Genomic DNA, 21,025 nt, shown 5'->3' with positions numbered 1-21,025 from the left:
TGAGCCCCAATCCCTGTGGTCAGCAGCCTTCTTAGCGCTCCATGGGATGCTTCCTGCTCCCCAAACGCGACGTGGCCAAAACTCAGCCAAGGCTGCATCCTCTCTCTTCCCTCCCCCTCTCACCCGACAAACCATCTTCGCCCCTTTCTTTTCTGGTCTCGGTGAAGGGTGGTCCGTGTTCATGTCCTGTGGCTGACAAAACAGATTACCACAAACTTGGGGGCTTAGACAACAGAAATCTATTCACTCCTGGATCTGGAGGTCAGAAGTCCAAGGTCAAGGGGTCAACATGGCCATGCTCCCTCCAGAGGCTCTAGGGGAGGCTCCCTTCTTGTCTCTTCCAGCATCTGGTGGTGATGGCTTGTAGACACATCACTCCAACCTCTGTCCCTGTGGCCACAAACCCTTCTCTGTATAATTCTTCCTTTTTTTTCTTTTGGCCACACCATGCAGCATGTGGGATCTTAGCCCCCCAGTGGGGAATCAGACCCACATCCCCTGCATTAGTAACATGGGGTCTTAACCACTGGACTGCCAGGGAAGTCCCTCTCTGTGTAATTCTATTTTTACTTCTTATAAGGACCTCAGTCCTATTGGATTAAGCTCCCCCCTCCCACATCAAGTATGACCTCATCTTCATTTGATCACAGCTGCAAGGACCCTGTTTACAAATAAGGTCCCATCCACAGGTACGGGGGATCCAACCTATCTTTCTTTTTCTTTTCTTTTTTCTTTTTTTTTTTGCAGTACACGGGCCTCTCATTGCTGTGGCCTCTCCCGTTGTGGAGCACAGGCTCCAGATGCACAGGCTCAGCGGCCATGGCTCACGGGCCCAGCCGCTCCGTGGCATGTGGGATCTTCCCGGATCAGGGCATGAACCCACGTCCCCTGCATCAGCAGGCGGACTCTCAACCACTGCGCCACCAGGGAAGCCCCAATCTGTCTTTCTGAGGACACATTTCAACCCACGACAAGTGGCCTCTGGGCATTGTCTCTCCCAGGAGCCTGGGAACCTCTCTCTTCCCGTCATCCTTCATATCCCACCAGTCCCCACGCCCGTGGCCCCACCTCCCTCCCAACCTGCATCCAGGCCCTCATCACCACTCTGCCCACATCACTGCCACCATCTCCTCCTGAGGTTATTTCAGGTGAAGCTATTTAGAGGCTCTCTGTGCTCCAGATGCAGCTCAAAGCTGGGGATGCAGCAGAACAAGGCTGAGAAGTGACCTCTGAGTTCCCCTTCATGGGGGTGATTGACATGCTGGCAAATCAACACAACATATAGTGCTGAGCTGTGGCTTGTCTCCAGGGAAAGTAAGGCAGGACGAAAGATGAGAGGAGCGCTAGTGGGGGTGGGGAGGGGCTTCAGGTGTCAGGAAAGTCCTCCCTGGGAATGGGGGCGGGTAGCTCCCCAGGCAGCAGAGACAGAAAGAGAAAAGGCCCTGAACTGGTAACAAAGCAGGATCCTGGGAGGGGCAGGAGTTGAGATGCAGGACGGACAATTGGGTGTCTGAGGCCAGGAAGCCAGGAGGAGGAGTTTATAGTTTATTCAGAATTCACACGTGATGGGAAGGCTCTGTGGGTCTGATGGGACTCGTTCTCCTGTTTATTTGGGAGGGGAGCCATCCGCAGGGAAGGACTGTAGAAACACTACCCGGCGTCCAGAGCATCCTGGGGCGACTTGGATGGCGCAGCCGTGTGGGTGTGAGGAGTGGCTGGAGGGGGTAACACGGGGATCGCCTATACTCCTCGCTTCCCTGAGGTTCTGATTACGTGCTGGACACCCATCTAAGAGATAGGTCCTGTTACCCTCATTTTACAGATAAGCAAACTGAGGCCCAAAGAGGCTTGAACATTTGTCCATGTAAACCATGCAAGGCCGGAATTCCAGCTGGGATGGGCTGGCTCCAGGGTGGCTGCCCTTTATGGCCCCTGAGGGGCTGATGGACAGATGGGGTAGAGGCCAGCAGGGGGAGGGCCAGAGGGGCCTCTGGGCTCTTGGCCGCTGGGGGGTGGTGGTACCACTGACAGAAATGGCAGGAGCACCCAAATCTAATCACCTCCCCCCCTCCCCCCACAATGTAAGAACCCACCAGCTCCCCAGTGCCTCCCGTGGGCATTCAGATGCCCTTGACCTCTGAGCCCCATCCGCACTCCTGTCTATTCTGCCCCAGGCAGCACCTCTTGTCACTCTCTGATGGACGATGATGCTCTCACTTCTCGGCCATTCCCCACGCTGGTCCCCAGCCTGGAGGGAGCACACCGCCTTCCCCTCTCTCCATCCTTTTCCTGGTCAACTCCTGGGTGGCTGTCTCAGTGGAAACACCACTTCCTCCGGGCAGCCTTCCTTCATTCTGAGATGGGATCAGGTACTGGGAACACACCCCTGACCTCATGGCCTCTGTCTTGTCTTCCCTGCGAGGCTGCACCTCTGTGAGGGAGGACGGGGCTCTCTCAACCCCTCTGGGTCCCCTGCAGCCTAGCGTGTGTCAAACCCCTGCACTCACAGCCCCGGGAGTGATGGGCACACCAGCTGAACGTCTAGTGCCTGTCCCGATGTGGCCACAGGAAGTGACTGGTGACGGTTTGCCGACAACATGAATGGAAGTTTGTGCTAGAATCCCATCCAAGTTGGCTCCTGCCCCGTCACGTCTCTGCTGTGTGACTGTGGCTGGTCCCTCACTTCTCTGAGACCCAGCTGCCTTGCTTCCAGAAGAGGGGCAGGAGACCTGCTTCTCAGGGCTGCTGTGAAAATAAAATCAGATGATTTGATTATATTCCTGGCATACGTTGGGAATGCATTTATTACGGGCAGGACCTGCACCTTCCTTTCACCCTGCTGTTTCTGCCTCTAAATGACTGAGCCCCGGAAATGTCAGGGGAGGGAAACAAAGTTCTCCCACCTGTGCCTCCTCCTCCTATGATGAGCCTGCCTCCAGAAAATTTCCCCTCTGTGGTTTGGGACAGAGTGGTCCCCCTTCCAGGGTGCACGGCTCTTGTTAGAGGCATTTGCCAAGCTGTGGCACCCAGAGTACGGATCCCAGCCGTGTGATGAGCAGATTCCTTTCCTGTGGCCGCTAACATAGACCTAATTCCCTCACTTTGGGTCCTTTCGGAGTTGAGTGGGTTTAACTGCCTCCGTGCATGTGCCAGGGCCTGGGCACTCAACAGTTGCTTGAATTCAGCTGAACAGGTGGGTGATGCTCTAAAAGTGTTACCCACTGAGGGTTCCAGACATTGACATCCATAAGAAGCTGCCCTTCCTTTTCCTTGGATCACGGTCCTCCCCGCCTGGAGAGTCCGGGGCCCCTCTGGAGTTTGTGGTCTCACACTGGATGAGACATTAGCTTCAGGTATCCTGGTGGAACAGTGGCGCGCAGGAAAGCGAGGTAACAAAAGATGTCGTCTGAAATGGAGTGTGATCTTCCTGGAGGCGGCAAACGAGCCCAATCAGAGAAGTCATCCGGCCGACAAACTGAGCAAAGTGACTCAGCCCCACTCAGACTCGAGTCACCCAACCGGCATCCTTCTTCCCCTGGGTTCTCCACGGGACACCTGCAGAGTATAAATGAACTCACATAGGTGGAGGCGGCTGATAAAAAGCCTCTTTTCTGTGCACCGGGATGACGCAAAAGCGGCTTTGATCTTTTCATTCTCAGGGGTTGAAACCTTAGTAGGAAGCATTCATCACATGGCCGGTCAGCTGGGGACGCCCAGCCTCAGTCGCCCTGCACCTTCTCCCAGATGCTGGAAACCACATCCAACAGCTCTTGGCGGGGGTGGAGGAAGTCCGTATCAAAAATTTCTTTGCCAGGAAGCGTTTTTGGCTTGAGGGGTAACGGGCGTACAGATGAGTCTCTGAGTACGAAAAGTTAGGTGATGGCTTGCTTCCCAGGGCCGGGCCGCGGCGGTCCATCACCGCCTGCTCCGGAAGCCCGCGTGCTCCAGAGTGTAGCCCCAGGACCAAGCAGGCAGGCCTTGTCTGGCTCCGGGGCTTTGGAGTGTGCGGTTTTGCTACTGTCCTGACATTCTGGCAGGAAGGTCTTGTGAATGACGAGAGATGGGATCTTCCAGAAATAACCTGTGCGTGGCTATGGTTTGCAAAGTGTCTCGACACGGCCAGCTTTTAATTAGCTGTGCCTTGCCGTTGGGGACTTATGGATGACCACTTTACAGGCTGCAAGTGGTGGTTTGAGTCACCAGGAGCGGCAGCAAATGCAGGATGATGGTGTTTGAGCTGGAGGGGGCCCTGGGTCACCTCATCCAAGACTGTCTTTCACAGATAATTGGCCTCAGCCCCAGGAGGAACAGGATTTGCCAACGTCAAGCAGGGAGCATGTAGCAGAAAGAGACTCCTGATCATGTCCAGAGCTGCGTCCTGAAATGCCTGCTGCCCATCCTCGGGAGCAGAGAGGCACCCACGTGGGGTCACCCACACTTCCTTTAGGGTCCACAGGTGAGGATGGTCACCATTAGTGCTAAGCCTCTAGTACAATGTTGAATAGAAGTGGTGAGAGCAGACATCTTTGTTTTGTTTGTACTTTTATTTAACTTGCTATTTTCTGTTGGTTGAAGGCCTATTGACCCAACCCCCTGTAACCCACCCCCCACCCCATTACCTTTCACTGGGGTGACCAAATAATAGGGATTTGAAGGCCGTCCCCTGAACCCACAACCTTTGTCGGGTACCTGTGTGTGGGTGTGAAGTGGCTTTGGTTTGCATTTTCACGAATGGCTAATGGTGTTGACCATCTTGTCCTGTGCTGATTGGCCATTTGTGTATCTTCTTCAGAGATATATCTGTTCAAAGCCCTTGACTATTTTTCTAATTGGTATCTTTTCACTGTTGAGTTGTAAGTGTTCTTTACGTACCTGGATGAAAGTCCCTTATCAGATACAGTATTTGCAAATATCTCCCTCCATTCTTTGGTTTGCCTTTTAACCTTCTTGACGGTGTTCTTTGAAATACAAAAGTTTAAAATTTTGATGAAATCCAATTCACCTAGCTTTCTCTTTTGTCACCTGTGCTTTCGGTGTTGTATCTAAGAAATCATTGCCTAACCCAAGTTATGAGATTTATAGTTTTGGCTCTTACATTTAGGTCTTTGATCCATTTAAGTTAATTTTTGTATCTGATGTGAGGTAGGGGTTAAATTTTATTTATTATGCATGTGGATATCCAGTTGTCCCAGCATTGTTTGTTGAAAAGATTATCCTTTCCCCATTGTACGGTGCTGGTACCCTTTTTGAAATCAATTGACCATAAATATAAAGGATTATTTCTACACTGTGGATTCTGTTCTATTGATCTGTATGTCTATCCTTATGCCAGTGCCACACTGTCTTGATTAACGTAACTTTGTAGGAAGTTTTGAAATCGGGAAGTGTCTGTCCTCTAACCTTTTTCTTCTTTTTCAAGATTTTTCTGGTTATCCTGGTTTCCTTGTATTTCCATATGAATTTTAGGATCAGTGTGTCACTTCATGCAAGAAAACAAAAATGCAGCTGGGATTTTGATAGGGACTGCATTGAATCTGTAGGTCAATTTGGGGATTATTGCTATTTTAACAATATTAAATTTTCTGATCCACGAACTTGGGATGTCTTTCACTTAAATATTTCTTTAATTTCTTTCAATGGCGTTTTACAGTTTTCAGTGCATGAGTTTGTGCTTCTTTGTTAAATTTATTCCCAAGTATTTTATTCTTTTTGATATTATTTAAATAACACTGATTTCTTAATTTCACTTTTGGATTGTTCATCATTAGTGTATAGAAATACAACTGATTTTTTGGTATTTTTTTTAATCTTGCCATCTTGTTGAACTTGTTCTATGGTCCCCAACTTATGACGGTTCAACTTATGATTTGTCCACGTTAAGATGGTGCAAAAGTGATACAAGTTCAGTAAAAATTGTACTTCAAATCTTGAATTTTGATCTTTTCCCAGGTTAGTGATATGTGGTACCATACTCTTGTGATGGCCGGCAGAGGCAGAGGACCACGGCTCCCAGTCAGCCCTGAGATCATGAGGATAAGCAACTATTCTGTGCTCAATCATTCCATTTTCACTTTCAGTACAGTATTCAATAAATTACATGAGATATTCAAGATTTTATTATAAAATAGGGATTGTGTTACATGATTCTGTGCAACGGGAGGCTAATGCAAGTGTTCTGAGCACATTTAAGGTATGCAAGGCTGAGCTATGACGTTGTTAGGTTAAGTGTATTTAATGAATTTTCGACTTGCGATATTTTCAACTTCCAATGGGTTTATCAGGTTGTAACCCCATCGTAAGTTTAGGAAGACCTGTAGTTTATTTGTGTGTGTGCAGCCATGTATTTCTTAGGATTTTTCAGTGTGCAAAGTCATGTCATCTGCAAATATATACAGCTTTACTTCCTTTCCAATTTGGATGACTTTGGTTATTTTTTTCATGCCTAATCACCATGGCTAGAACCTTTAGTACAATGTTGAATAGAAGTGGTGAGAGCAGACATCCTTGTTTTGTTTGTACTTTTATTTAACTTGCTATTTTCTGTTGACTGGAGGCCTAGACACTGTGAAGTTCAGGTCGGTGGTAGGCTCTTGTCCAGCAGCATCGTATCCCTCCAGGACAGGACTGGTTCTGTCTCTAATCCAGTTAGTTTATTTCAACTCTTATCTCCCCAATGTGTGTATTATCCTGTTCCTCTAATTGCTGCTGGACCAGATTTACCATCCTTCTGGCTTCCTCATTCATGAGTAGATCTTTAAACACTTTCATTCCCCTGTTTTACGAGAGTCCAATTTTTCACACAAAAAAGCTGCTTTGATGGATGGATGATTGCACATGGCAGGTTTTTGTGAACCCAGTGGTTTGTGATCACATCCCCTTGGCTGGAACTCAGTCACCTGACCTCCTGGTGATGCAAAGGAGGCTGGGAAATGTGGTCTAAATGGGTGCAGGTTTGGTGCTAGGCATCAGTTCCTGCCACACCGCAAAGCCCTCTGCCCAGAAGTTTGGGAACCTAACTCTCGGGTGGAAGATGCTCGACTGTCATCACCCCCACCTTTCCCAGATCTAAGCTCAAGGGAGATGTTCTTATTTTCAGCGTGTTCAGAATAGAGCTTGGAGCCCTGGCATGGCCCCTCTTCCCACCCAGCCCTCTCCCTTATCCAGCCTTGTGGTCCTTCTGTTTGTGGATCGGGTCCTCTCCAGTGTGTGTTTGGCACCAGGTGCTCTGGGCTGGGGTTGGTTGGCAGGAGCCAAAGTGCACACCTCAGTTGCTGGAAAGCCCACTCTTCTCATGAAGACCCTTCATGAATAACAGCCTGGGGGTGAAAGGGTCCGTAGACAAAAATCATGCACATGGGTAAAGTGACACGTGTCAAAGACTCCTGCATGGGGAGGGGGACCCTGACAGGCAGAGGCTGTGGTTGACGGAGTGAAGGGCAGAGTACATGAAGTGAGACCGACCCATCAGCACTGTGAGTGTCGCAAAGCTGTTCTCCATCCATCATCCTTCGTTTTATTCCAAACCATAAAGAAGACAAGTTCTTCCCATTTGGAAAATTTCATGACTCATCACTTTTAGTGCCAGCTATCCTAAAGAAGCAAACTAATGAAAGGAAAAGAAAAAAGAAAGAGACAGAGAGAGAGAGAAGAAAAAAAAAACCAAGTTGCAAAACTCTCATCTCACGTGACTGTCAGCCAAGATAATAGTCCACAAGTGATCTCCGAGTTTCCCATAAATAATTGTAGAAAGACCCAATAAATTCATGGGCATCAAGAGGCCCAAATTGTTTCTATTTGTAACTTCTCCTTTAAACTACCTCAAAATGTCACTCAGGCGTCAGAACTGCATGTGACGGTCTTGAAGCAGGTGAAGGCTCCTTGGCATGGCACTGGTGTCTTGGAAGAAAGAGCTCTCTGCTCTGGAGGGTTTGAGAAGAAGTTTCTGGGGAACTTGCCCTGCACTATCACTGGTCTGAGGGGCTTGACCCTTTCGCCTTTCCCCTGCAAGCACTGATGTCAGCATCAGACAGAAGCATCCTCACATACCTCGAAGGCCCAGGTCTGTGTGGAGCTAAATGATCTTAGAAGAAGCGTGTCTGACCTGGCTTCCTAGGAAGGAGCTCACAGTCCAGAGTCACTGAGAGGGCACACCCCTTTGGGGAATATGCCCAGGAGGGTTTCTGTTGGGGACACTACCTGGAGAGGCCACGTGGGACCCTGCCCACTTGATGGATTTTTTTTTACCACTTTTCCCAAATGTGTGTGTGTGTATATGTATATATGTGTGTGTGTGTGTGTGTGTGTGCGTGTGTGTGTGTGTGTTAGGGCCAAGCAAGGAGAATGGCTGACTCATGCTCAAAGTCAGTGGATTTTGATAGATGTTTATCTCCACTGTTACCGGGCCACTTGGTCAGGACACCAGTCTATGGGGGGTTGTGGATGCAGGCTTAGGGGTGCTCTCAAGCCCCTCGCATCTGCAAAAAGTCTTTTTCTCCTTCTGCGTCAGCATCAGCCAGTCTGCTTGCCTCTCCTGCTGCACCAGGAGGAGACTTCTGAAGGCATCTTGAGCACGTAGGCTTTTTTTCTTACTGCCATGACAGCACCTGTCTCTCTTGCGTCTCAAAACTTCTTTTCTCTCCACTTGGTGCCCTTGTTCTCCTGCAGAAACGTACTTGCCTTTCACTGTAAAAAAATCTATGTGTTTTTTTCCTCCATCCTTGAGGTTGTCTGTGGTCACAGCTATCAGTAAATCATAAATCATCATCACATCCCAGATCTTGAGTATAAACCACGAATCAGTGGATTTATATGAAACTGCAGAGTAGCCTTGACCTAATATTTCAAAGAAATCTCTGGGATATTACAGATAATCAGAAAGCATTTCTTATAATGGAGAACTCACCACTTCTCAGAGAAATTTCACATGGGAACGTCAGCAGGAACACCGCCAGTGCTGTGGCTGTTTCTGTCTTTTCCTCCCTGTCTCTCTTCCCTTCCACTAACTTTTGGTGGCAGAGGAGTGACGGAGGGGAGCAGAAGATGGTGGTGAAAGAGGGGGCCCCAGAGAGCAGGTGTTACTGAAGCAAAAACAGGAAGCCAACCCATAAGCAGGAAGTCTGTGAGCCCCTCCTTCTCCATCGAACAAATATGTACTGAGCATAGTTCAGCCTCACCACCTATATTTGTCTACACAACATTAAAAAAAGCAGGTGTCACACCTGGATGAAGTTTAGCCTTGGAATGTAAGGGATGCTGGCCACTTGAGTCCCTTAAAGAAGGACCCTGGATTGCAACCCCAGTAAGGGTCATGTCTGCCTCATTCATCACCATATCTCCAGGCCAACTTCAATGCTAGTAGGTGTTGTGGAACAAGGGAAAGAAAGGGAGTTTGAAGAGTCACCCTCAGGGCCTAATTTCTGGAGCTGTGGTTCCTTGTTTGCTAACACAACCCGGATCCGGCTCAGGAGACTTTATGTGTCATTCACAGCTGATGCACTGGCCCTCCCCCCCAGGCCCACGGCCAGCTGTGGCCTTAGTGTTTCAGATCTATGGGGTTTTGTATTAGTTGTCGTTGCAATATAACAGACTGCCACACAGTTAATGGCTTAAAATGACACACCCATGTGTTATCTCACAGTTTCTGTGGGCTCAGGCATGGCTTAGCTGGGTCCTCTGCATGGGGTCTCACGTAAGACTGCCATCACGATGTTGGCTGGGCTGTGTCTTCACCTGAAGGATCAACTGGGGAGGAATCTGCACCCAAGCTCCTCGGTCATTGATAGAAGTCATTTCCTGGTGGCCGCAGGATTGAAGGCTTGGCTTCTTGCTGGCTGGAGGCTGGTGGCCGCCTTCAGGTCCTAGAGGCTGCCCACAATCCCTGGCCAGGTGAGCATGGGTCCCCCACCCCACTCAAGGGGAGGGGTCTCCCAAAGGCAGACACTAGGAGGCTGGAGATCACTGAGGCTCTAACCTGGTTCTCAAGTAGTCAGCTGGGCCTCCTCTCCTTCAGGAAGCATCCCTACCTTCTAATCTCCCATAACCTCTGTGTTATGTGGAAATGAGGAGAAGCTTCACACCATGAATTCAGACAAGGGGCTGCCTTGGAGATTTCAGGGTGGGGTCAGCCAGGCATCTCTTCCAGACACTGAGCCAGTCCCCAGCAGGTGTGGCCCCCGTCCTGGGGGAGGGGGCATTCTCATGGAGGAGGCAGACGACAGGCAAGTGCATCAGTACAGGTGGAGGTGGTGTCACGAAGGAAACCAACGAGGCAACATGACAGAGATCGGCTGGAGGGACGGCTCCTGGGACAGAGTGATCGGCTTCTCTGCAGGCAGCCCGGGAGCCCCAGGAGGCTGTGCTCGTGAAACCGTCAGGAGTGGCTGGCCTCAGCGCACGCTCCTTCCTATCCTGCAGCCTTTGCACGTCTATCTTTCAGCCCCAGCAGCACAGAGAAAATGTAACAGAGAAGAACAAACCTGACTCCATATCAGATCTATTCCTTTAGCTCTAACCCTTGTGCTCTGCCACCTATGCTGAGTCATGCAGGCTCTGTACCTTTTGCAAAAGAATGTTGCCTGTAGCCTGAAATATACAAGAGAGTCCATTCTCAAGGCTCTGACCTTTAGAGGTAAAACACCTTTGCGTTCATACAGAGGTAAAAAGTTGCAGAAGAGACAGTTGTCTTGTTGGAGATTTACAGGAACATCGTGACTTGACCTGTGGACAGCTGCAAGAACGAAGGATTCCAGCCCTGAGAAGTTTGCAACAACCAGTGACACTCCCCCTCCCTTTTAGTATAAAAGAAGCCTGAATTCTAACTCAGGTGACTTTGGGACACTAGTCCACCATCTCTCAGTCTGCTGGCTTTCTGAATAAGGTTGCTATTCCTTCCCCAACAACGTGTCTCTCGATTTATTGGCCTGTTGTGTGGCGAGCAATACGCTCTTGGACTTGGTAACAAAAACACCCATCTGACCAGTTAGTGCAATGACGCAAGTCTTTCACCAGCTGAAAGATCCTTCTGCAGCCCATGGCCTGGACCCGGGAAGGTGAGCAGAGGGGGTCCCAGGCTTTGCTGCCGTCACGGCCTCGCCTTTCCGATGATACCTTACCAGTGTGCGCTCAGACTCCCTGGGACCACTGGCCATTCTCAGCAAAGAAAATTTTCTGTTTAACATTTTCTACTTCCCAGGGATTTAAATATTTTTAAGGGACCTGGGCAAGAAGAGCCCAGATGAAATGATTCTCTAGTGATAAGGTGTCAGGTCCTGAGAACACAGCTGGGAGGGAGATTTTAAGCCAAGGAGCCCTCTGACTGCTCATGCTGTACCTGGCACTGTCCACAGTGGGCACTCTGTGTTGGATACCTCTTTGCAGCTGGCGGGAAGATGTTCTGATCACCTCCTGATCACGCCTGGTAGAGGAGGGACCCCTGCCCTAAATGCTATAGGATGGCTGAGCTCACAACACCCAGCCTGACACCCAGATAAGCTCAAATCAGTTTAGTCACACCCACAGCCTGGGAGAGGAGGACGCCCCCCACCCCCAAACTGGGAGCAGGGTGAACGGGCAGGGGTTTCACAGTGACGAGAGGGTAGGTAACCCCTGTTCCTGGGGCAGGATGGGATTGGTTATTTTTGAATGATTTCACAGCTGGCAGAGTTTGAGGAACAGGCGGGTGCAGTTGGTCCGGCAGGTGGGATACTTTCCTGCTGGGTGGGGGGCATATCAGGCAAGAGCAAGGGCATCGAGGTTAGGCCTTGGGAGCCCGGTGAGGCTCGGAGCTGTCAAGGCCAAACGTGAAACTTTACGTCTCACGTCACAGGGTGGCTGTTCATTAAAGGTTGCTTAACAGACTTCCGGCCCCTACCCACCAGGTTCCAGCAACATCTCCCTTCTCTGCCCCTTGCCCAGTTATGGTGACCAATAAAGTCTCCAGATATCGCCAAATGACCCCAGGGGAGGAGGGGGCAAAATTGCCCTCAGTTGAGAATCACGAGTGTATGTTGACTCTTTTCTGAGTTGATCTTAGTTATAGGGCACTTAAAATTTTTTAAATTTTATTATGTTTCTTTTATATTTTAAGGTAAAGTTTACATGCAGTGAAATGCACAAAGCCTAGTACCATTCAGCAACTTTTGACAAATGCAAACATCCATTGAACCCACACCCCTATCAAAATATAAACTATGTCCGTCACCCCAGACTATCTCTTCGTATTCATGCCCAGTCCATTCTGATCCCAACACCAACGGCTGGAGGGCACTTTCATTGGCTCTCGGCTTCCTGCAGGTGGAAATAAAAGCTCCTTCCCATCTTCATCCCCCATGAACCTTGCATGTGTCTTGGCCTCACCCAACGATCTGTTATGGTCTTAAACACATCACAGCTTTTCTGGTTTCAGACCCCTTGCTTCTGTCAGCCCTCCTACCCATCTCCATCCCCATCTCTCCCAGTTCTACCCTTCCCCAAGGTCCTGGTGACCTTCATGGGGGCTGGCTGACCTCCACCAACCCCACGATAAACCCTCCCCACTTTGAATTCACAGAGCTCTCTGTCCCTTTAGCCATAGGACATTCTGTCTTAGTGGAAATCTCCTGTACACCTGCAGGGTCCTCAGAGGCCTCATTACGGGGTTACCATTCATTCCACAAATATTTTATGGAGCCCCACGGACTGTCAAGCCTTGTCGTAGACACCAGAGTCATGGAGTGTTATAATGACTGTTTACTGTTTCTGTCAGTGGACAGGCCACCAAGTGCTGGAATTCAGGGGCCTGGGCATTTTAATCTCTGTAGTAGTTGCCCAATAAATGCTAACTGAATGAGTTGTCAACCAAGAAAATAATGCGGAGCGGTAAAAAGAAGAAAAGAATTTATGGGAGTCTTAAGAATTGCCATTCGGGAGACACAGAGTCAAGTAACCCAAAAGAGCATTCCAAGGAAGAGAAAGAGTCAGAGGTCTATGAAGACAAAAAGGCATGACTGAGGCCAGTCAGAAAATATTTGTCCTCAAGGAATCATGCACCGTCTCAGGGTGTGGGTCTGACAAGTAGATAAACTGTCATGAGTTTCTGGCGGATGTTCTGGATGACTGTATCAGGTCAACAAGTCCGACTCCATCCCTGCTGAGGCCCTTCCTTAGTGGCTGCATTTGGGAGTGCTCGCTTAGCAATACTGGCCTCATTTTGATTTTCTCTTCACAGAGTGAATGATCCACCTTCTGCAGACCTTGGTTGTGTGTCCCCAGACCTCTGGGCTTTCCTCTGGCTGTCCTTCTGGTCTGAAGAGCCCTTTGAAAGTCTCACCTTCTTCTGAAGCCCATCACAGATGCCATGTTTACTGTGGCATTTTTGAACACCGTGGCGCTGCCTTTACTGCAGGTAATTGCGCACGTGAGTTTTCCCTGCTGAGCTGAAAACTCCTCCTGGGGAGCACGACCCTGCACATCTTTTTACTCCTGCAGTGTATAGCCTCCGGCCAGCCAGGCCAGCTGAGATTGACTACAGGCTGTCCTGGCTGAGCTGTTCTCTGGTCCTGGGGCCTCATCAGGCCCCCGCCCTCTTCTGAGCCTCACTCTCCCTTCTCTGTTCAGCATCAGAGGGACAGCTTGGGCTCTGAAGTCTCCTGAATTGTGTCCTTCTGCAGGAAGGTCTTTAGGGAACCTGTTCTGTTATCACACAGCCCTTCCTGTGGATTTTGGTGTCACATTGACTATTTTTAAGGCAAGATCCCACTGGGGTTGGGGTGGCCTGGGTGCGTTCCCAGGTGGATTTCTGCCTGACCCTTTCGGAGGCGGTAGATTTCCATGAACTTCCTGGCCACACTGTAATTGCCTCGGAGCAGCCCCGCCATGCACGCCTATAAACACAGCTAAGTTGCCTTTTAGGCTGACTGCAGGTACTGCACCTGAGCCACAAATCTCCCATCGAATATTCTCGGTTATGGCAATTCAAGGCCCTCCGTCTTGTTTTATCCCCATGATTAAGGAGGAGAGCTGCAGGGAACTAAAGGAAGATTTCGTGCTTGTTCCCTAAATCAGCATTGTTGCTTCATATAAAACCAAAGGGGGAAAAAACCCAGTCTTGTAAACATTTTTATTTGCCAAGTTAAGCCGCCCCCTACCCCCCAGGGACACAGGCATCCCAGCACTTAGAAGTCGGCTCTCTCTCAGACTTGTTTGCAAGAAGTTTCTAGGGAGAGCTTTTTAATAAAGGGCTCGCCAAACAAGACCCATTCAATTTTCTCCAATTATACATGAAAAGTAACTTTTGCTCACTCTGTAGTTTTCTTCTTTGCCTCGGGTCTTTTGAGGGCTGGATTTAAATCCAAGCCTGTACAGGCAGAAGAAAAGCTTTGTGGTCTCTTTGCTGAGGGTGGCTTACAACAAATTAGAAAGAAATGAAATATTCCCACAAGAGTCAAGTGCCTTTATTGGGTCTTCCACATTAACAATTATATTTTTATATTTCATATTGCAAGGGTGGGTGAACTGTCTTCCAGAGCTGAATCATAGGTTTAGTTTGTTTACTTTTGATGGAGATTTGAGTTGGGATTCGATGCAGGTCTTAGAAAAAGCTGAACCAGCTCCTAGTCCTGTAACTACTAGCAGTGGAATAAGGACCAGGCAAAGCAAACGAGGCAGCCCGGGGGCAGAATTTAAGGAGATGCTTTTCTCTGGTCTGAGCAGGTGGCAGCCGTTGGAAAGAAGGCCTCTAGACAATGAGGTGCCTCCTGCCTCACCCCATCCCGCTCTGACATCAGTCTGACTGATTGACAACTCAAATATGTACTCATTCTTGGAATGTATTCCTGGGGAGTTTGATTGACTCGTTAATTCAAGCCAAGAGCTGATTTGATTTTCCTTAACTCCATGCAAATCACTTGGAATGTGGGGAGACAAAGGGCTTTCTCCTAATGGACGGTGTAGAGCCTGGGGTGAGATTGAAAACAACTCCTCCACCTGTGTTACAGGTTGAATCGTGTCCGTCCCAAATTGGTTTGTTGAAGGCCTGACCCCCAGGACCACAGATGTGACATTGTTACTGAACTGAGCTTGGGTCTGTTCACCCAGCGCCATGCAAAGCCAATCTACTGACACCAGGTGTGGTGAAGGCAAGAGCAGCGCTTACTGCAAGGCGCCCATCATGGGGCCAAGCAAGGAGAACGGGCAGCTCAAGCTCAAAACACACAAATTCCTCCTCCGTGGCTTTCAGGGAAAGGCTTTTAAAGGCAGGGTGAGGGAGAGGGTCTCAGGGTGCATGCGCAGCTCCTGGACCTTCTTCTGATTGGTTGGTGGTGAGGTAATCAGAAATCAACATCATCCACCTTCTGGTTCCAACAGGTCTGAGGTCTATGTGCTGGTGGTCAGCACACAGTTAACTTCTTCTACCCAGTGGAGGTTTCAGCATCTGCAAAGCAGCTCAAAGGACACGGCTCAGAATATGATCTATAGCCCTTGAGGAGAAACTAAAAGTCCTTGACTTTGTTGAGTGGCTAAACCATTATTATTTTGTCTTGCTTGACTGTTTTCCTTTCTTTCCATATTTTCTCACTCCTCGGATTAAATTTGTTCTTTAGAACTCGGAGAAAGCCTCGGTGGTTAAAGCTTTTCTACAAACAGGGAACAGGGGACGCCACAGGGTTCTGCTTGCATTCAATCTTATTTGGAAATAGGGAGGTCATACTGGAGAAGGATGAGCCATAGTGACTGGTGTCCTTATCAGTAGGGGAAACTTTGGACACAGACAGGCAGACAAACAGACACACAGACACACACACAAGGCAAAGTAAGGATTGGGATGATACTGTCACAAGCCAGGAAATTACCAGAAGCTAAGAGAGAGGCCTGGGACAGCTCCCTAGCAACTTCAGAAGGAGCATGGCAGGCTGCTCCCTGATGACACCTTGATTCTGTACTTCCAGCCTCCGGAACAGAGAGACAATGAATTTCTGGGGTTTAAATCACCCCATTTGTGTCCCTTTGTTATGGCAGCCCTGGTGAACGAACACATCCTATTAATCCAGAGGTATCTCTGTGCTCCTACCCTGTAGATCCTGCTGCAGTGTCTCTTTTTAATGGGTTACCTGTGTGCAATTCTATTTACTCTCTTTTGATTGTACCTGCTTTAGCGTCTTTGAGCTGTCAGATTCAAGCCTGTCCTTTTAAGATGAGTAATTCCAGCAGTGAGTCTCTGCTGCTTGGCTTGGGGTAGGGAGGGAGGTCCCGTTGGAAAACATTACATCAAGGCCAGTTTGCAGCCGTTCCGGTCTGAGTCCACAGGTCATGCCTGGCCGGTTATCCTTCAGAGGTAAAGGAGTTTAAGCTTCTCGGCCAAGTGCTGGGTATTTTTCTCGCAATGATAGTTTGGAAATGCCACATCGAAGGCAAGGCACGGCACAGAGGGAGCCGTAGCCCTGTGCTAATTAAAAGGTAGCATGTTTACAGAAAGCTCGTGCTGGGGAGAATTCTCTGAGCCCGTGGTGGCATTTACGGTGCTCAGAAAGCATAATGAGAGCACTCAGCAGTGGAAATACAGTCCATTTGCATATTTCTCGGGATGCGAACACATAACGCAGGAAACCTAGCTGCTGATGAATGCCATTTAAAGTTCACACCTGCGTTTGTTGCTCTGTCATACTTTAAATTGAACACGGTGCGTGGATACAGGGTTGGGGATCAGAGTCCATAGAAACTGCTTTGTGTCCTGGTCAGCTTCACTTAAGGAGCCCGCGATGCTGCACAGACTGTTTTCTGTGCTGTTACTCCAGGCCCTTGAGCCATGATGGGGACTCAGCCGCTGAGCACCTGCCCCTCCACATGACAAAGACCCGCACCCAAGGTCTGTGTCTCCGGATCCGGTTAAACCACACCTGATGTGTTCATGTGGAGATGCCAGAGGCCCTTCTGTGCTCAGGTCTCACACTGGAAGGGACCTCGGGATGCCTTTCAGTGTTTCAAATTCTTTTTTAAAATTTTTATTTTATATTGGAGTGTAGTTGATTTACAATGTTGTGTTAGTTTCAGGTGTACAGCAAAGCGAATGTTATGCATAGGCATCTATCTCTTCTTTTTCAGATTCTTTTCCCTTATAAGTTATTACACAGTATTGAGTAGTTCTCTGTGCTCTACGGTAGGTCCTGGTTGGTTATCTATCTTATATATAGTAGTGTGTATATGTTAATCTCAAACTCCTAATTTAAAAAATTCTTTTTCTTTTAATTTAATTTTTATTTATTTATTTTTATTGACGTATAGTTGATTTACAATGTTGCGTTACTTTCCAGTGTACAGCAAAGCAATTCAGTTATACATACATATGTATCTATTCTTTTTTCAGATTCTTTTCCCTTACAGGTTATTACATAATACCTGTGCTATACAGTAGGTCCTTGCTGATCATCTATTTTATATATAGTAGTGTGTATATATTAATCCCAAACTCCTAATTTATCCCTCCCCCCCCTTTCCCCTTTAGTCACCATACGTTTGTTTTCTATGTCTGTGTGTCTATTTCTGTTTTGTAAACAAGTTCATTTGTATATTATTATTTGTTTTTAGTTTCTACATGTAAGTGATATCATATGATATTTTCTTTCTCTGTCTGCCTTATTTCACTTAGTATGATCATCTCTAGGTCTATCCATGTTGCTGCAAATCAAATTCTTTTTCAACACCCATCTTCTGGACAGTCAGACAGATGAGCAGATGGACCAGTGTGACCTGGGAGCAGCAGAGATGACCCAGACACGTGGAGAATAACCAGAGCGCCTGCTCTGGCTCTGGGATAATCCCATCGATTCCTAGAAGTGGGACTCACCTAGGACATTCATATACCATTGGAGGATACCTTTTTTGGTGTTTTTTTAAGGAGGTGAAGAATAATCTCAGGACATAGAAACTCAATACTCTGGAAAATCAGGCTCTGAATAATTAAGAGTCAGAAATAATAGCAGAGGCTGCATTACAGAGCCTCTGAGGCGTGGCTGGCCCTTTATCTGGACGTCATGCTGTCCCGTCCCCATGACAGCATGCACGTGGGCTCTTGGGCTGTCCTCGCTCTGTGGACCAGGAGATGGCTTCTGAGAGCCCTACAGTGCTTGTCTGAGGTCAAGCTGCTAGAAAGTGGCAGAGCAGGAATTTGCCTCTGGTGTGTCTGTGTCCAAACCTTAACACAACTTGTATCCAGGTCCTGGGGCTGCCACAACAAATTACAAGGACTGGGGGGCTTAAACAACACAGATTGATTCTCTCACAGTCCAGGAGGCCAGAAGACTGAGCAGAAGGTGCCAGCAAGGTCTTGCACCCTCTCAAGGCTCTAAGGAATCATCCTTTCTTGCCAACCCCAGTTTCTTTTTTGATTTGATGGCCATCCTTGTGTCCCTTGGCTTGTAACTGCCTCACTCTAAGCTCTGCTCTGCCGTCATGTGCCCTTCTTCACCCTGTGTCTGTGTCCAAATTTCCCTCCCTTTATAAGGACACCAGTCACTGGGTTTAGGGCCACACTAGTCCAGTAGGACCTCATCTTAACTAGGTTACATCCTTAAAGACCCTTTTTCCAAAGAAGGCTTGTTCTCAGATGCTGGGGTCAGGACTTCAGTACATCTTTTGTGGGGACATAATTCATGACACTGCCTAATGCCTCCACCTCACTTCCCCTTGAGAAAGAGGTTTATTCCAGAAAGCAGTGGATGTGTTGGAATTCCCATCTCTGCCCTCACCCTCATCCAGGCCCTGCCCTGTGAGCCATTCACACTGAGCAGCTCCAGATGTAGCAGCCAGCCTGGCACAGTCCCTTTGATGCTGGGTGGCTTGCAGTTGAGGGTGAGTGTGGGAACCTGGGCTGCTCATGTGGGGAGTGGATGTGGGCTTTGAGGAAGGCGGGGGCGGATTGTAGGCAGATTTGGGAGGTTGGGGCCCTGGGTCTAGCATGTGACTAGGGAGTCTTCCCCAGGCCTGATTTCCCTGAGACCTTGGTCTGACATTTCAGGGTTGCTGTGAAAACAAAAGCTACGATATTTGACCCCCAAATGACCCTATAAACCAGCATTCTCAACCCTGGTTGGAGATTAGAATCACCCAGAGAGCTTGGAAATGTCCCGATGCCCCAGCCACGCAAACCCGTTAGATTCGAGTCTGCCAGCAAGGCTGTTTGAAAAAACCCTGAGGGTTCCCGTGAGCCACCGAGGCTAAAGATGGCTGCAAACCCCAAAGCCACAGGCAGGCTTGGGGAGGGTTTAGAGTACTTGTAACCCACAAAGGGGCTTTGTCTATGAAAGGCCTGGGGGTGGTGGCACTGGGGGAAGAAGACACACAGGAGAATAAACCAGCCCCAAGACATGTAGGGGGCTGAATGGTGGCCCCCCAAAAGATATGTCTACCTCTTAACTCCCAGAATCTGTGAGTGTGACCTTATTTGGAAAAGCGATCTTTGAGATGTAATTAAGTTAATAATCTTGAGATGAGATCACCCTGGATTACCGGAGTGGGCCCTGAATCCAAAGACAAGTGTTATGAATTGAACTGGGGTCCCCCAAGGAGTTATGTTGGAATCTTGACCCCTGGTAACTCACAATGTGACCTTATTTGGGAATAGGGTCTTTGCAGAGGATATCAAGTTAAAATGGGGTCTTTAGGGAGCCCTGATCCAACATGACTGATGTCCTTATAAAAAGGGGAAATTTGGACACAGACCAGCAGAGAGAGAAGACAATGTGAAAAAACACAGGGAGAAGACAGCCACGTGACTGGAGCGACGTGTCTGTAAGCCAAGAGATGCCGCAGATGGCCAGTGACCAGCAGGGGCTGGAAGAGGCAGGAAGGATCCTCCCTGGAGCCTCCAGAGAGAGCACGGTCCTGCCCACACCTTGACTTTGGACTTCTGGCCTCCAGACTATGAAAGAGTAGGTTTCTGTTGTTTTAAGCCACCAAGTCTGTGGTACTATGTTAGGGCAGCCCCAGGACACTCACATGGGGCTTTCTCTCCAGACGAAGATGGGCAGAGGGCCGGTGAAATAGTGCTGGCGGAGCTTGGATAACTCTGCTGCCTACAGAGCTGTGAATTCTAGAAAGCACTTTTTTTAAAAAAAATTTTATTGGGGTATAATTGATTTACAATGTTGTGTTACTTTCAGGTGTACAGAAAAGTGAACCTGTTATGCAAATACGTATATCCCCTTTTTAAGATTCTTTTCCCATGTAGGCCAGAGTATTACAGAGTATTGAGTAGGGTTCCCTGTGCTATACTGACACACACACACTATATAAAATATATATACATATAAAATAAATAACTAATAGAAAGTGCTTCTTAACCTTTCTGGGTTTCACTTTCTGTCTTAAAGTGAGGTTAACAATGGGAACCTATATCAGTGTCCCGGGGCTGCCATAACAAACCACCACAAACTGGGAGGCTTAGACAGCAGAAATGTATTTTCTCACAGTCTGGAGGCAGAAGTCCCAGATCGAGGTGGGGCAGGGCTGGCTCCTTCCAGAGGCATCAAGGGAGAGTCTGTTCCAGGCCTCCCTCCTGGCTCCTGGGGGCTGCAGGCGATCCTTGGCTTGTGGTCACATCATCCCAATCTCAGCCTCCATTGTCATGTGGCCATCTTCTCCCTGTGGCTCTGTCTCAGGGATACAGATCAGGGCCACCTCAATGACCTCATCTTAACTTGATCACATCTGTAAAATCCTTATTTCCAAATGAGGCCACATTCGCAGCCGTGGCAGGTTGGGACATCAATATATCTGTTTGGAGAGCACGGTTCAGTCCACAACAGGACCCTTCCCAGGGCTGCCGTGGAGGGTAAGGAGTAACGCAGAGCATGCACACTGCGCACGGTGGGTCAGCAGCCATCGCGGCCCAGAGCATCTCTCCGTGCTGCTGCCCTCGGGCTGGGCTCGTGGGACCACCCCGCTCCTTCCTCTGTGTGCTCCAGACTGAGGGTCCCTTCTGGGCTCAGCCAAGGCAGGAATGGAGCAGAGGCGGGCTGGGTGGGACAGTGACCCTTGGGGCTCCCGCCCTAGC

This window comes from Neophocaena asiaeorientalis, unplaced genomic scaffold (genome assembly GCF_003031525.2).
Source record: "Neophocaena asiaeorientalis asiaeorientalis breed wild unplaced genomic scaffold, Neophocaena_asiaeorientalis_V1.1 scaffold489, whole genome shotgun sequence".
Lineage (NCBI taxonomy): Eukaryota > Metazoa > Chordata > Mammalia > Artiodactyla > Phocoenidae > Neophocaena > Neophocaena asiaeorientalis.
Note: the sequence above shows the minus strand (reverse complement) of the source record.